Source organism: Hipposideros armiger, unplaced genomic scaffold (assembly GCF_001890085.2).
Source record: "Hipposideros armiger isolate ML-2016 unplaced genomic scaffold, ASM189008v1 scaffold_901, whole genome shotgun sequence".
In the NCBI taxonomy this organism is placed as follows: Eukaryota; Metazoa; Chordata; class Mammalia; order Chiroptera; family Hipposideridae; genus Hipposideros; species Hipposideros armiger.
The window spans coordinates 489,058-504,104 of NW_017732251.1; the positions used below are offsets into that span (position 1 = coordinate 489,058).

At 36.0% G+C, this 15,047-nt stretch overlaps 1 pseudogene; it reads right to left on the reverse strand.

The window, feature by feature from the left end:
- Positions 1-487: 487 nt before the first annotated feature.
- Positions 488-1,978, reverse strand: LOC109375118 (GTP-binding protein SAR1b-like; annotated as a pseudogene).
- Positions 1,979-15,047: the final 13,069 nt, after the last annotated feature.

A 15,047-nucleotide genomic window follows, 5' to 3' on the forward strand; every position in this document is an offset into this window, starting at 1 on the left:
CAACCATTAGAGTTTGTTTTACTGTGTGATGTTTGCATAAAACAAATATTATTGAAAACTGTAAGACATCATGTAATCATCAATAAGCTAAGTGCTAACTGTACACTTATGATAGGTGGACATATAACCTGAAATTTAAAAACTAGTTCCAAAAAAGTGCACAAAAAAATTTAACATGATAAACTTTTAAATATGGCTTACATTTGTAGTTTCAAAAGTACTGCTGGAAAGTTGCCCTTTATAAATGGCACTGGGGGTAATATCAAATTATAAACTATAAAAACTAATTATTTTTAGCGAATTAGAAAGCTAACATTGTTATATTCAATCTTACTTGAATCAGTTTTCAGTTCTCACTCAGATTAAGTTGATACAATATTATAACCTAAAAAAATCTGTTTTATAACCATCGAAGGCCTATTGAATTCAAGTTATACATGTTGAATGACCAAATCTCTGAGTAGGCCTGAATGGTGAGACCTGGAACTCATGCAGGTTGTTGTTCATCAGTGTGCTGTGTCATGCAGCAGAAGCCTTCTTGGTGGCATTGTCTTTTGAGCACACTGCTCATGAAAGCTCCAGGGTTGTCATTCAGTTTTTTCAGAGATACACTGCCCTTTCCTGTTGTCTGACCATATAAACCAAACATCTCTCATAACCTCTCTTCACTGATGGCTTCAGGTCTGTTGACCTTATTCCCAAGAATCAGTAGCGGCACCTTAGAAATGGTTTCATCTGTCATTAGTGAATCAAGTTCTTCTTTTGATTCTAACAGCTTTTCATGATCTGCATAATCCACCGAAATACATGCCATCCATAGCCGGAAGGCAGTTTTTCCACACTCTTCGAGCTTGTACATGTCCACCCAGATCAAAAGTTGTAAAAGTCATGTTAGCAATGGTTAGTTTTTCTGAAGTGGGATTTAATGTTGAGATGTGTTGTTCAAGTTGGTCATCTTTTAGCATGTGTAGCAATGTTGTTTTTCCCACATTATCCAATCCAAGAAATACCAATTTTCCAGTTTTCCTATATACAGTATCCCCCCTTTCCAAAGGGCATAGGTACCAAGACCCCCAGTGGATGCCTAAAACTGTGGAGAGTATCAAACCCTGTATATACTGGGTTTTTTCCTATACATACATATCTAGGATAAAGTTTCATTTATAAATTAGGCACAGTTAACAATAATTACTACTAATAAAATAGATCAATTATAATAACATACTGTAATAAAAGTTATGTGAATGTAGTATTTCTCTCTCAAAATATCTGATTGTACTTTACTCATTCTTCTTCTAGTGATGATATGAGAATGATGCAATGCCTGCATGATGAGATGAAGTGAAGTGAATGACGTAGATATTGTGATATAGTGTTAAGCTACTGTTGAGCTTTTGAAATATGTTAGAAGGAGGATCATCTGCTTTGGGTGATCCTGGATTATTAAGCCATGACAATGTTGATGGTTGGATGTCAGGAACAATGTCGATGGTTGGGGATCCTTGGTAGTTGAGGTTTTTTTTACTAAGAGGCAGAATATATAGAGTGGATATGTTAGACAAAGGAATGATTTATGTCACGAGCAAGATGGAGCCAGAGGGCGCAAAACTTGATCATGCTACTTAAAATGATGTGCAATTTAAAACTTATGAGTTATTTATTTCTGGAATTTTCCATTTAATATTTTTGGACCACAATTGACCATGGGTAATAGAAACCATGGAAAGCAAAATTGCAAGTAAGGGGGCCCACTGTAATCCTAAAAACTGTAGCACACTGCTGAGACCACTGTAATCCCAGTCAAATATGAAGGACATATCCAAATCGTATAGGGTCTGTAACTGGACAGAACGTGATTTCTTGCTTGGTGTTGGCCCTGCACCCTGAGAACGAACTGCAAAGTGTGATGGCTACTTAATATGCTTTTGCTTCCAAGTCAAATCAATTCTTCTCAGAAAAGATGAACAAATTTTGTCAATGTGGGTGCAGATACTAAAACAAAGTAAATTTTCATATTCAGCTTAGCTATGTAAAAAATTTAAATACGTTTGAAACAACTTGGGTACATCAGTCTACTTTTTCAATTTTGAATTTTTTGACATCTAGTACAGTTCAAGTATTTTGATGTAAATTAGCATCTGAATTAAGATGTGCTGTAAGCGTAAAATACACATGGATATTACAAAAACAGTAAAATATTTTTATATTGATTACATTTTGAAGTGTTAATATTCTGGACATACTGAATTGAATAAAATAATATGACAATTTCACTGCATTTTACTTTAAAAAATATGGTTACTAGAAAATTTCAAATTACATGTATGTCTCACTTTACATTTCCATTGTACAGTATGAATCTGAGGGTCTTGTCACAAACAGTATGTATAGGAGTGTCTAGAACTCACCTTTAATACATACATGGGTATGTGCAGCTACTTCAAAGGACCAGAAGCAGGGTAGACAATTTTAAACCTTCCCAGTTCTACTGGATTGTCACTTCAGCTTAAAAGTGGGGTGCAGTATTTTGCTGGTATATGTTTAACAATTGACTCTCTGGGGTTTTTCGTAGTATTATCCAATTTCCATGGTGTCAATACTCTCACCATGGACCATTTCAAGTTACCGACTGGACATCACTGGGAGTTGGGAAAAAATACTGGTAATGGGCTCTCACAAGCAGGTAGCTGCTGGCTTCAGTACACCACTAGTTGGGCCTATTATTCTTCATTGTTTCTGCAGGATCTTACGAAGATCAACAGAGTAAGTCCATTTTAAGTGTTTGTTGAATGAATGAATGAATGAATGAATGAATGAATGAATGGTTCTTCTAGCTATGTCATGTAGTTTTAGTTTTTTCCTGATACTTTAACTTTCAGAAATGTACATTCCTAAAGTGGAGGTTAGATGTGTGACGACAAGAAGCATTCTCTTCCTTGACCACTGTAATGAATGTGTTGTGCTGCCCAGCTTCACCCTTAGCTTTGAATCACTCATTAACCTCGCTGTTAGGAGTGTTGTCTGTGGATGGCACTCAGCTGAGGGCTGAGATTCTCCCAAAGAATTGTGCTGAGGTGAAAGGAGCTGCCTCCCCCATAGTTTCCCTGTATCGAATGACATCCTGTATCGAATGACAGGTTGATGTGGGAGTGCAAGGGCTGGCCCCTTCAACTACACACATTTCTTTTTCCTTTCAATTACAGTTGACATTCAATATTATTTTATATTAGTTTCAGGTGTACAGCATAGTGCTTAGACATTTATATTACTTATGGAGTGATCTCCACATCCTGCTCAACACTTCTTGTTTGTTGATTTATTGATGAAAGCTGTTTTGACAGGTGTGAGGTGATATCTCACTGTGGTTTTAACTCGCGTTTCTCTGATGATTAGTGACATTGAGCAACCTCAAAATGGATTGAAGACTTAAATGTAAGACCCAAAAGCCATAAAACTCCCAGAATAAAACAGAGACAGTAAATTCTCTGACGATGCTCTTAGTAATATTTTTTTTCTGATATACCTCCTCGGACAAGGGAAACAAAAGGAAAAATAAACAAATGGGACTACATCAGATTAAAAATTTTTTGCACGGCAAAGTAAACCATCAAAATGAAACAACAACCTACAGAATGGGAGAAAATATTCTTCAATGATGCATCTGATAAATATACAAAATTTATAAAGAACTCATATAACTCAACACCAGAAAAGCAAACAATCCAATTTAAAAAGGGACAGAGGACCTGACTACACATTTCTCCAAAGATGATAGATGGCCAATAGACATATGCAAAGATGGTCAACATCAATGACAGACATTTTTGAAGTGCCATACAAGTTTCAGAGTTTTATGTGTGAACTGCCTAGACTGCTGTTGCAACTGCATTATGATTCAATTTACATCTCTGCTCATTCTTGCTTCTTTCCTTCTATCATGAGCATTGCCTCTGTGAAAGCATTGCCCCATGACCCATCTGCACACAATCTCCATCCCAAGGTCTCTTTGCCGAAGAATGAAATCTTAGACCACTTTCTCTCAAGGACCTTGTTATTTTTTACTTCATCAACCAGTTCTTCCGCATTGGTTACAGTGAAGGTCAAATCTTACCACCTCTGTCTTATGAGAGACAAAATTCTTCAGCGAGGCAAGAAATTATTTTTGAGAATATTCCTATGAATTCTCATTGTGGGTGCATTTAATATCATGAGATTGCTATCTGAGTGGTTGAAATTTTCATAACTAATACATCTTACCACTTTTTTGGTTTACTACTTGGAATGTTATGATTTTTGCTATGTCATTGTAGTAAATACCTACTCAGTCACATACAAACTTTTCTCACACATCAGAACAACAGGAATAAGTGCCCAAAGTTGAAGCACTCCTAACCATATCAGAAGAGGGCTATTTTCAAAACTCTCTTCCTGACAAAACCTGACACTGACACCTCAAGTAGTCTCAGTTTCTGAGTCAGTATGGTGTATTTTTTTAAATTGTAGAAACTAATGCTTTACATTTGAGAGAAAATATTTCTCAGTCTCTCCACAAAGCAAATTGATTTACTTTTCCCTTTCCAAATTTCTGTTGTTTGAGACTTGAATTTTTCATGTATAAAAATAGGATAACATAATGTCAGGTAGTTCTATTCAAATACTGCATAAAATTCTATAGACCGTTTTGAAGAAGTACAGTGCATGAGTCGAAATTATTACTTTTTCTTTAACAATGTCTTTGGCCACAGATTAGATTAAATTGTATTTTCCTAATTTGATCTGCAGAGTAAAATAGAAAGAAATTATATGAAATGAAATAAGAATTTGATTTATTCTCTATTTTCTGATACTTATTAATTTAGAAGGTAAATTAATATTACCTTCTAAACACTTAAAAATCTTTTTTTTTCCAATATATTCACCAGACATCCAGAGGAATAGTCTTTTATTTATTATAAGGTTTTTTCATAGTACCTGATATGAGAATACAATTGAGTAAAATAATGTCAAAATATTCTCTGAAAACTCATTTGAATCAACTCCAAATCTGACAATTACTCACATTTTCATGATATGTTTTTAGAGAAATCAAAGTTTCTATTGGTAGTTGTAAATAACTTTTCAAATGCATCTAAGAGATAATCTGTTCATGAATATTTACTAGTGATTCCTGTTTGCTTGTGGCGGTAATGAAGCAGTTGCCACCATAAAATTACTAAATCTGAGGCTAGTTGTGTTTCGACATTTCTGGGAAAGTCTCAGCTTCTTTATATTGGATTTTCCCTTCTATTATTTCTTCTGGGTCTTGAAGTAGGCAAATATAAGACCTATTTTCCATGTCTAACAACAGTTTCACTTTTTAATTTCTTCATTTCTCTATGCTGCAATCTAGAAGTTTCTACGGGTTGCTTATCAAGTTCACTCATTGTTTCTTCATTAACAGTTTAATTATTTCAGTAAGGTTTTAATTTCAATGATTATTTTTCAGTTTCTGAAAAATCTATTTTTACAAATCTGTCTGCTATTCTAAATAATCTCTTGCTCTTTACCTATGTTTTCAATTACCTCTTTCATTTCTTTAAACATATGAGAAGTACTTCTTTGATGATTCTAATATGTCTTGTGAGTTTTATGTGGAAGATCATATTCCTTGGGGCTCTATCAGTAGGTTTTGGAAACTCAGTATGAGTATGCATTCTTCCAGAGAGAATTTGAATTTACTTCTGTCAGGCAACTTAATATTACTTTTTATAGCTGTATAATATTCCATGGTCTAAACATATAATTTAGTCAATTATTTCTCTACTGACAGAGACATTGGGGAGGGAGGGCAGAAAAATATTGTGTATTTCCTCTTATTAGTATGAATTACACATTGAGTTTGTTTTTCTCAGTTGTAGTGATGGGTTGCTGGGCTAAGAAGACTGAAAGAGGTGTTTTTTTTTAAGATTTTTATTGGGGAATTGGGGGAGGGAACAGTGTTTGGGAATCAGGGAAGGGGAACAGACAAGTTGCTGTCCTTTTGTTCTTCAGTCTAGTTGTGGAGGACGTCGCTTCATTGGCCCATGTTGGTATTGAGATCATTGTGCTCCCCCCAGCTGAGGCAGGTCGCTCGCCAGCCATTGGACGGCCGTTCTCGGTGGCTCACGTTGGCTGCCAGCCACTCACAGTAGCTCATGGCAGCCCCACTGAAGCCCCCTGCAGCCTACACCATCACCAGCCACTCACGGCAGCCCAGCTCCAGGTGAAGCTATTGTTCACAATCTTAGCTGTAGAGGGCACAGCATCACTAGCCCATGTGGGATCCAAACCGGCAGCCCTGCTGCTCAGAGCTTGAGCTCCCAAGTCAACTCTTAACCAACAAGCCACTCAGCCGGCCCTGGAAGAGGTCTTAATGTGTTCCTTATTACTAATGGTATAAGCAAGAACTCACTTGGCCTGAGAAACATCGTTCTCAAAACAATTATATTAATTAACTATTCTGAAAATTATTATAAAGAACTGCCATATCTTTATATAAGATGGCACCAATCTCTCATAATAAGAACTAATCTTACTGACTCTATGCGTCACTTTTTTAAGTACCTCTCAACTTATTTAATCCTCACAACACTTAAAGGTTATTTCACTATTATTATTATTACCATTTTACAGCTGAGGTACAGATTGATGCATAATGGGTAACTTGCTCAAGGCATTAGTGCGTTAGGCTCTCTAGAAGCAGAGGCTAGCACAGGGATACAGGAACACATGATGTATTGAGAATGTACTACTCTTCAGGAAAGCCTGTAGCAAGTGAGGCCAGCAGGGTACAGCAGGGGGGATGAGCTGAGCAAGGAAGGAGCCTAGCCTTAGCCTGACTCAAAGGAGGAAGGGCAGGGGATTGCAATGGTAGTCTGTGGGAGTGGGCTCAGACTCACATACCAAGGGTAATGCTCTAGATTAGGTCACAGGTGTAAACTGTTAACAGCTCAGAACCATCTTGGACTTGAGTGCACAGGGAGGTAAAGGAGATCTGGGCAGAGCACTAACAGTATCTGCTGCACTCACATAGCTAGGAAGAGGAAAGTGGGGTTCAAAGCCCAATCACCTGGCTCCAGAGTTGCCCTGCTGTTATTGCAGGCCTGCTGTGAACTCTGCTTCTTTTTTTTTTTTAAGATTTTATTGGGGAATCGGGGGAAGGGGAGCAGACAAGTTGCTGTCCTTTTGTTTTTCAGTCTAGTTGTGGAGGACACCACTTCACTGGCCCATGTTGGTATTATCATTGCGCTCTTCCCGGGTGAGGCAGATTGGTTGCCCACCTCTGGACAGCCACTCATGGCGGCTCTTGGCAGCTCACACTGGCTGCCAGCCACTCACGGTAGCTCATGGCAGCCCACTGCAGCAGGGGCTGCAGCCTAAGTCATTGCTGGTGCCTCACGGCAGCCCAACTCCAGGTCGATAGAGGGCAGTGTCACTGGCCCTCATGTGGGATCCGAACCGGGGCCCTGCTGCTCAGAGCTGGCATCCCAAGCCAGCTCTTAACCAATGCACCACTCGGCCAGCCCTGTGAACTCTGCTTCTGCTGCCTTCAAACACCTCAAGCACTGTCCACCAGGAAGCCCTCTGACTTGCCAAATCAAGCACTGCCTCCAATTTTTTGGGAGATTAGAGCTCTTTGTCTGGAGGAAATTGTATGCCGATTTAAGCCAGAGAGTGCAAGATCAATCCATCAAGAACTCTCTTGTTTCCATTGCTTTCAGTTCAGAAAGGCCTATTCGATGCACGTGTTGCCTTTGCCCAGGCCCAGAACTAGAGTACACAACCCTGAGAGGGAGTGCCTCCTTAAATTTTGTGCACTACATGCCTTTCTTGTCTTGCCCCAGTGCACTGAGAGAGGGGCTGTGATCCCACATCCTCTGTTTAGACAAATAAGAATCCGCTTGGCCTTAAGTATCCTGGTATTTCTCTGTTTCTCCTCCTATACCTTATCAATGGGGAAAATGGTAGAATGAGGGAGATCACCATCTGGAATTAATCACTTCAGCTTTTAAAGCTTCTGGTCTTTGGAACATACTCAAACCTACACAGGCATGGAGTTAGCAATGGAAGGCTGGAAAGCTTTGGGAACAGGAAAACAAGTCATCACTGGAGTCCTCCTATATACAAACAGCTCTTTGGGTATTTTCTCTCTCCTTGAGCCCCTTCCAGTCTTTTTCGCTCAGTTCTTTTGCTGTAAACAAGCTTCTCCAAGTCTAAGAGTGTTATTTCCTAGCCAGCATAGAGGACTGTCAATTCCAACATTTTCACCCTTAAAGGTGTTATGTGTTCAGCTTGTTTGGCTCCTACAAGAATTGGCCAGGTCCTAGTGCAGACACCTAGTGTTTTGTTTTGTTTTGTTGTTTTCTTTTTTCTTTTTTTTTTTTTTGCCTTCAATCATGAATTGGCCTGCTTTTTCCCTCCATGAACAAAACACCAAATGCTGTGAGAGTTGCTAACTGCTTACAACTGTGACCTACTCCAGAGAATTACCCTTGGCGGTTGTGAGTCTGGGGCCACTATCTCATCTGCCATGGCTCTAAAATTCTGTTACTAATACTTCATGGATCAAATGCAATAAGTATATCTTATCATTTCTCTTCATTCACCTGCACAGTAACAGTGATTAATATAAATTTATTGACTTTTAATTAGTTTTTTTCTGCCACATGTAAATATTTTGTTCTAGTGTTGTTCTATGTTCTCTTGGTACCTCAGTTACCCTGTTTCCATTCTTCCTCCCATTGTTCTTCTTTTCCACCCTCGACTCAAAGCTCCTAAACAAAATACAAGCAAATTAAATCCAGTAATACATAATAAGGATATTACATCATGACCAAGTGAAGTTTATCTTAGAAATTCTAAGTTGGTTTAATACTCATAAATTAATGTAATTCCCCATATTAACAGAATAAAGGGGACTAATTACATGATCATCTCTATAGATACAGCTGCTGTGTATGCTAAAAAAAAACCCAAACTCTTAGTAAAGTAGAAGTAGAGACTTCCTCAACCTGATGAAGAGTATCTATAAGAAATCTATAGTTAACATTACTTTTTCCCTATGGTCAAGAATAAGGCAAGGCTATCTATCCAAAAAATCTGAAAACATTTATCCGTAAAGATATATGTGCTCCCATATTCACTGCAGCTTTACTTATGGTGGCCAAGACATGGAAACAACCAAAGTGTCCTTCGAAAGATGATTGGATAAAGAAGATATGGTACATATACACAATGGAATACTATTCTGCCATAAGAAAAGATGAAATAATGCCATTTATGACAACATGGGTGTATCTTGAGATTATTATGCTAAGCGAAAGAAGTCAGACAGAAAAAGTAGAGAACCATATGATTTCACTGATTTGTGGTATATAAAACTGAAAACAACAAAGGAACAAGACAAACAATGAAGAAACAAAAACTCATAGACATAGACAATAGTTTAGTGATTACCAGAGGGTAAGTGGGGAGGGGGGTGGTAGACGAGGGTAAAAGAGATCAAATAAGGAGAACTGACTCTGAGTGGTGAACACACAATGTGATATATAGATGATGTATTACAGAATTGTACACCTGAAACCTATGTAACTTTACTAACAATGTCACCCCAATAAACTTTAATTAAAAAAAAACAAAAACAAAAACTATAATCAAAATAGCCAAAAGGTAGAAACAATGAAAATGTTCACTAACAGATGAATGGATAAACAAAATATGCTATATCCATACAACAGAAGATTATTTGTCCATAAAAAGAAATGAAGCACTGATACATGTTACACCATGGATGAACCTCAAAAGCATTGTGCTAAATAAAAGAAGCCAGAAACAAAGGCAAGAAAAAAAAACAAAAAAAGAGTAAGGCAAGGAGGTTGATTCTAATCATGTCTATTCACCATTGAACTAGAGGTCCCAAGTTGTACAACAAAGCAAGAAAAAAACTAATAAAAGAAATAAAAATCAGAAAGGAAGAAATGAAATTTTTTATTTGTATATGACATGATAGTTTAGAAGATTCAATAACGTTAAAATGTCAATACTTCTCAAATTGATTTATAGATTGAACATAATACAAATAAAATTTCCAGGAAATTTAAAAAAGATATTAATGCAACAATTCTAAAAGTGGTAAGAAAATTTAAAGTTCTTAGGATATTCAAGAGAATTTTGAAGAAAAACAAAGTTAGAGGACTTGTGCTATCTGATATTAATGCTTACTATAAAGATACAGTGATCAATACAGTATAATATTGGCATAATGATAGACAAATAGATTCATAAAACAGAGTAGAGCCCAGAAAAAAACTTCCACATGTAAGTTCAATTGACTTTTGACAAAGACACTAAAGCAATTCAATAGGGAATGGGGTCTTTTCAATAAACTGTGTTGGAACAATAGAGGAAAAAATGAACCATGCCCCTCACCTCAAACCATAGGCAAAAATTAATTTGAGATAAACCATAGTCTTAAGTGTAAAAGCTAATATTACAAAGCTTCTAAAAGAAAATATAGACGATGATTTTTCTGATCTTGGGGTCGGTACAGATTTTTTAAACAGGATATAAAATGCACTATACATAAAAGAAAAAATTGTTAAGTTAAACTTCATAAAAATTAAAATATTCTAACCATTAAAAGAAGCCATTAATAAAGGCAAGCCACCAACTTAGAGGAAATAGTTACAATGCACATATCAAAGGACTCATATCCAGAATATATAAAGAACTTCCTTAAATCAATAATAAAAGGTCAATTCAATTTAAAAATGGACAGAGGATTTGAACAGGCACTTCACAAAAGATTTATAAACTATCAAAAAGCACATGAAAGTATATTAAACATTATTAATTACTAGGGAAATAAAAATTAAAAGTATAATGAGATATCACTACACACTCAAAATAAGAGCTCAAATTTTAAAAGCTGACAATATTAAGTCTTAAGAAGAATGTTCAGGAACTAGAATTCATATATATTGCTGGTGGGAGTGTAAAATAGTGCAGACATTTTGTAAAAGTTTTTGGGAATTTCTAATAAAAATAAACATATACATGTAACAGAAATAAATCCATAGATTCACAAAAAAACTTGAACTGAAATGTTCATATCTTCACAATTCATAAGGAATCAAACCAGGAACCCAAACATCCATCAAGAGGAGAATGGATAAAAAAACTATGGTATATTTACCATGTGAAATACTGCTTAGCAGCACAAAGAACAAACTACTACTACACACTACAATGTGGATGAAACTAAAAATATGTTGAGTGAAACAAGGCTTTATGAGTACACACCGTATGCTGTCATTTATACTAAGTTCAAAAACAGACAAACCAAATCTATGGTGATAAAAATTAGAATAGTGGTTGAGGCAGGGGGCTGGAGGATTTGATAGGTATAGACTGGAAAAAGGCATGAAGGAATTTTCTGGGGTAATGGAGAATGTTCTTCATCTTGATCTGGTTGATGGTCACTCAAGTATACAGATTTTTCAAAATTCATAACCTGTATACTTAAGATATGTGTACTTTAGACTATGTAAATTATATGTCATTAAAGTACTGTCAGGACAAAGAAATTAAAAGTAAGCCACCATTTATTAGGGCAAACTTCATTACACTAAAAACAGGTCTTTCTATATTAATAGATATTTATTTGTAAATTACTTCATTTGTATTTGTTCAGGATGATCTAACTATTTTCTTTGCAAGATATACAGTTGTCAACAGAATAGGAAATTCCCAACATTTACAAGGACTCTTACTTTGGAATCAGAACAGCATGTTCCCTTTATTAGCTTTCACTTTTACTTTCTGCTCTAGATTCTGGGTAGTATTTTTATGTATTTCTTTAATTAAAAATGTTAAAAACTTACAGTGCAATAGCATTAGGCTGGACTGAAGTTGTTGCAGAGTTATTATTATTATGTGAAATCCCTTCCAAAGAAAACATTTTTTATCATAATTACCCTCAAGAAAAAAAATACTTTAAAATTGCTTATTTAATAACAGAATATTGAGAACATACCACTGTTAAGAGTTATCAAAGTTCGAAGTTATCGAAGGAATGGAGTGAAAGACTCTCTCAACACATACCTTGCTTACACACTGACAGAAGAAAACTGGAGAACTAGAGATACTAACGGCCCTGTGTCTATCTTGTCACTTTCCTCAAACATTTCTTTTCATACTTCTGTCTCTAAAAGAGTATTTGGAGAGAAAATATACTTAGGCAAGTTGGATGCTGGAAGGAAGAGGGGAGTTTTTTATATAACATATTTGGGATATTCAAAAGGTTAGAGGGAAAATGTAAAGTGTGTTACACTATTAAAAATTTGGGTGCAGTTTTAGAATAGAGTAGGCCCAAGTGGAAAGATTGACTCCATTTTTGTGAGTTAACAAAGATTTATTGAGCACTTACTATTTGCAGGTGACCTGCTAGCACTAGAATAATGCAGTGAACAAAATATATACAGTCCTTGCTTCTATGCAACTTTGAATTTTTACAGGAAAACAATTCCTTTTTTAAAAAAATTAACAATTAAAGCTGTGTAAAATGTTGCAAAGGAGACATAGTGATCCACTCCAGGCCCAGACAGGTCTGATCCCAATAATCATTATTATTTGGAAGAACTTGGGAATGCTTGTCAGTTCAGGATTTCTTAGGCCATGGTCTTTAAACTGGGATAAGTGTTCCACAAAGTCTTTACAAAGATTTAAAAATGTGTAAGTGGGAACTCAAACAGATAATTTTAAGGGAATTATCAACCTGATGTTATATTTCTACATGAAGCTTTTCCTAAAACTGATCTACGTGAAAACAAGAGCTGTTCCTGTTGCTAGGTCTCTTCTGTCTTCTCACCAACCTTTTCACAATGGTTCCCTCTTTAAAAATATAGGTTTGGGGCCGACCGAATGGCTTGACTGTTTAAGAGCACGAGCTCTGAGCAACAGGGTCGCTAGTTTGAATCCCACATGGGCCAGTGAGCTATGCCCGAGCTGAGCTGTCATTGAGCTGGCTCAGCTGGTGAGAGCACGTGCTTCTAACAACAAGGTTGCCAATTAGACTCCACATGGAATGATTGGCTAGCCCACCCACAATTAGGACTGAACACTGCACTTGAGCTGAGTAGCCATGAGCTGCCGCCAGGCGGCCGGATGGCAACTGGACTTGGAGCTGAGCTAGCTGCGCCCTCCACAACTAAGACTGAAGGACAACAACTTGGCTGTTCCCCTTCCGCAATTCCCCAATAAAATCTTAATATATAAGATTTTATATATTTATAATCTTAATCACCCATCTTGGCTTTTAAAATGATGTATTGCCCTTAGGTGTAAAATCTTCCTGGACAATTAGAAATATTCATTGTTTAGTGTTGAGAAAATGAATGACTCTGATATCTGGGTATAAGGTTGCCAGATACAATATAGGACACCAGTTAAATTTGAATTTCAGATAATCAATGAATAATGTATTCAGTGAATAATGTATTGCATAGGACATACTTATACTAAAAGATTATTTGTTGTTTATCTCAAATTTAAATTTAACTAGGTGTCCTGTATTTTAATTTGCTAACTCTGTCAACCCTACCTGGGGAACAAAAGTTTTGTGGTTTCCAAATCACTGATTTAAACAAAATTGGGTTGTCTACTAATAACTAATTACATTTTTGGATTAAACATCACTAAATGACTTTTGGGCTATAAAACAAATGTTCAAAAAATTGTGAAAAGTTAATATAATAACATTTCTTCTTGGCCTATCTACTTATTTATATAGATTTTTCAATACTTACAATCTTTAGAAATGAAAAAAAAGGAACAGAATCTATGCTGAACCCTATCATATTCTAATAATAGGTACTATTCATGAATACACACTTGAAAAATTGTTACAATATAAACTGCAACCCCATTAAGATTGCTTTTATAATAGAATTTAACTTTTTGTCTTTAGTAATTATCAACATTTATAATATATTTATATTATTTTGACCAATTGTTTATTAAGCACTGAAAGAAATATAAATGATGATGCAATCAAGGATAAATTTTTCTTTAACACTTAGAGGCTTATGAGTACATTAAAAAAACTAAATTTATACATATATTGTTTCAGAAATACGTGCCCAAGTGATCATAAAGGTGTCCATTATGAACATATATTAAAATTCTGTGGGGGAAGTAGAATGTTCAGGAAGAACAAAGGGCAATGATATAATATTTCCAGTTATTAAAGATGAGCTGATATATTCATTGTTGAACAGATGACAGTGGGTATCAAATGGCTATGTGTTTGTAGTCCATTGAATATGTTTAAAAGAGTGCTGGATAAATTTTATTCTAAAATATCTGTGTCTATATTTTGTAGTTCCTTTTCAATTACAACTTTTATGTTTTAATGTCAAGTTAAAAATGCACAGAGGAATAGTTTTTCAAAATTCTTTTGGTGGGTACGTGATCAAAAATGTATAAAGACCACAAAACGTTTTTGATCATCCTAAGGTGGGTTGACAATGGCTTATAAAGTTTTGAACTAAGCAGGTTCAAAAGTGGATTGAAGCCTCTACATGATAGACAAACAATCTTTTTGGCATAATTCCAACTGGGACTCTAACTGGAACTCATCCTGGCTCATAATTCCAACTGGGACTCTAACTGGAACTCATCCCGAATGGAATGGGGCCATCTTGTTTCCACAGGATAATGATACATTCATGAATATTATGGGCTCTGCCTTTGATTCCCAATTATCTTCGATCTACTGGAAGACAGGAAAATCAGGTGAGCTCTCTCAGTCCATCTGTTATCCTGGCAAGCACTGTCCTTAGATAAAGTTACTTATAAGGTATTGCTTAGCCAAGGAATGTGGAGGAAATATGGTGGTGCAGTTAGATTCAGACTTCAGGTTTCCATGAGAATATCCCAGTAACTTAGAAATCTCCTCTGTGAGACGAAAAGCGGAATTTTTTAATAGCCAACTCTACTCTAGTTATAAAAACAACCAACCGACCAACCAA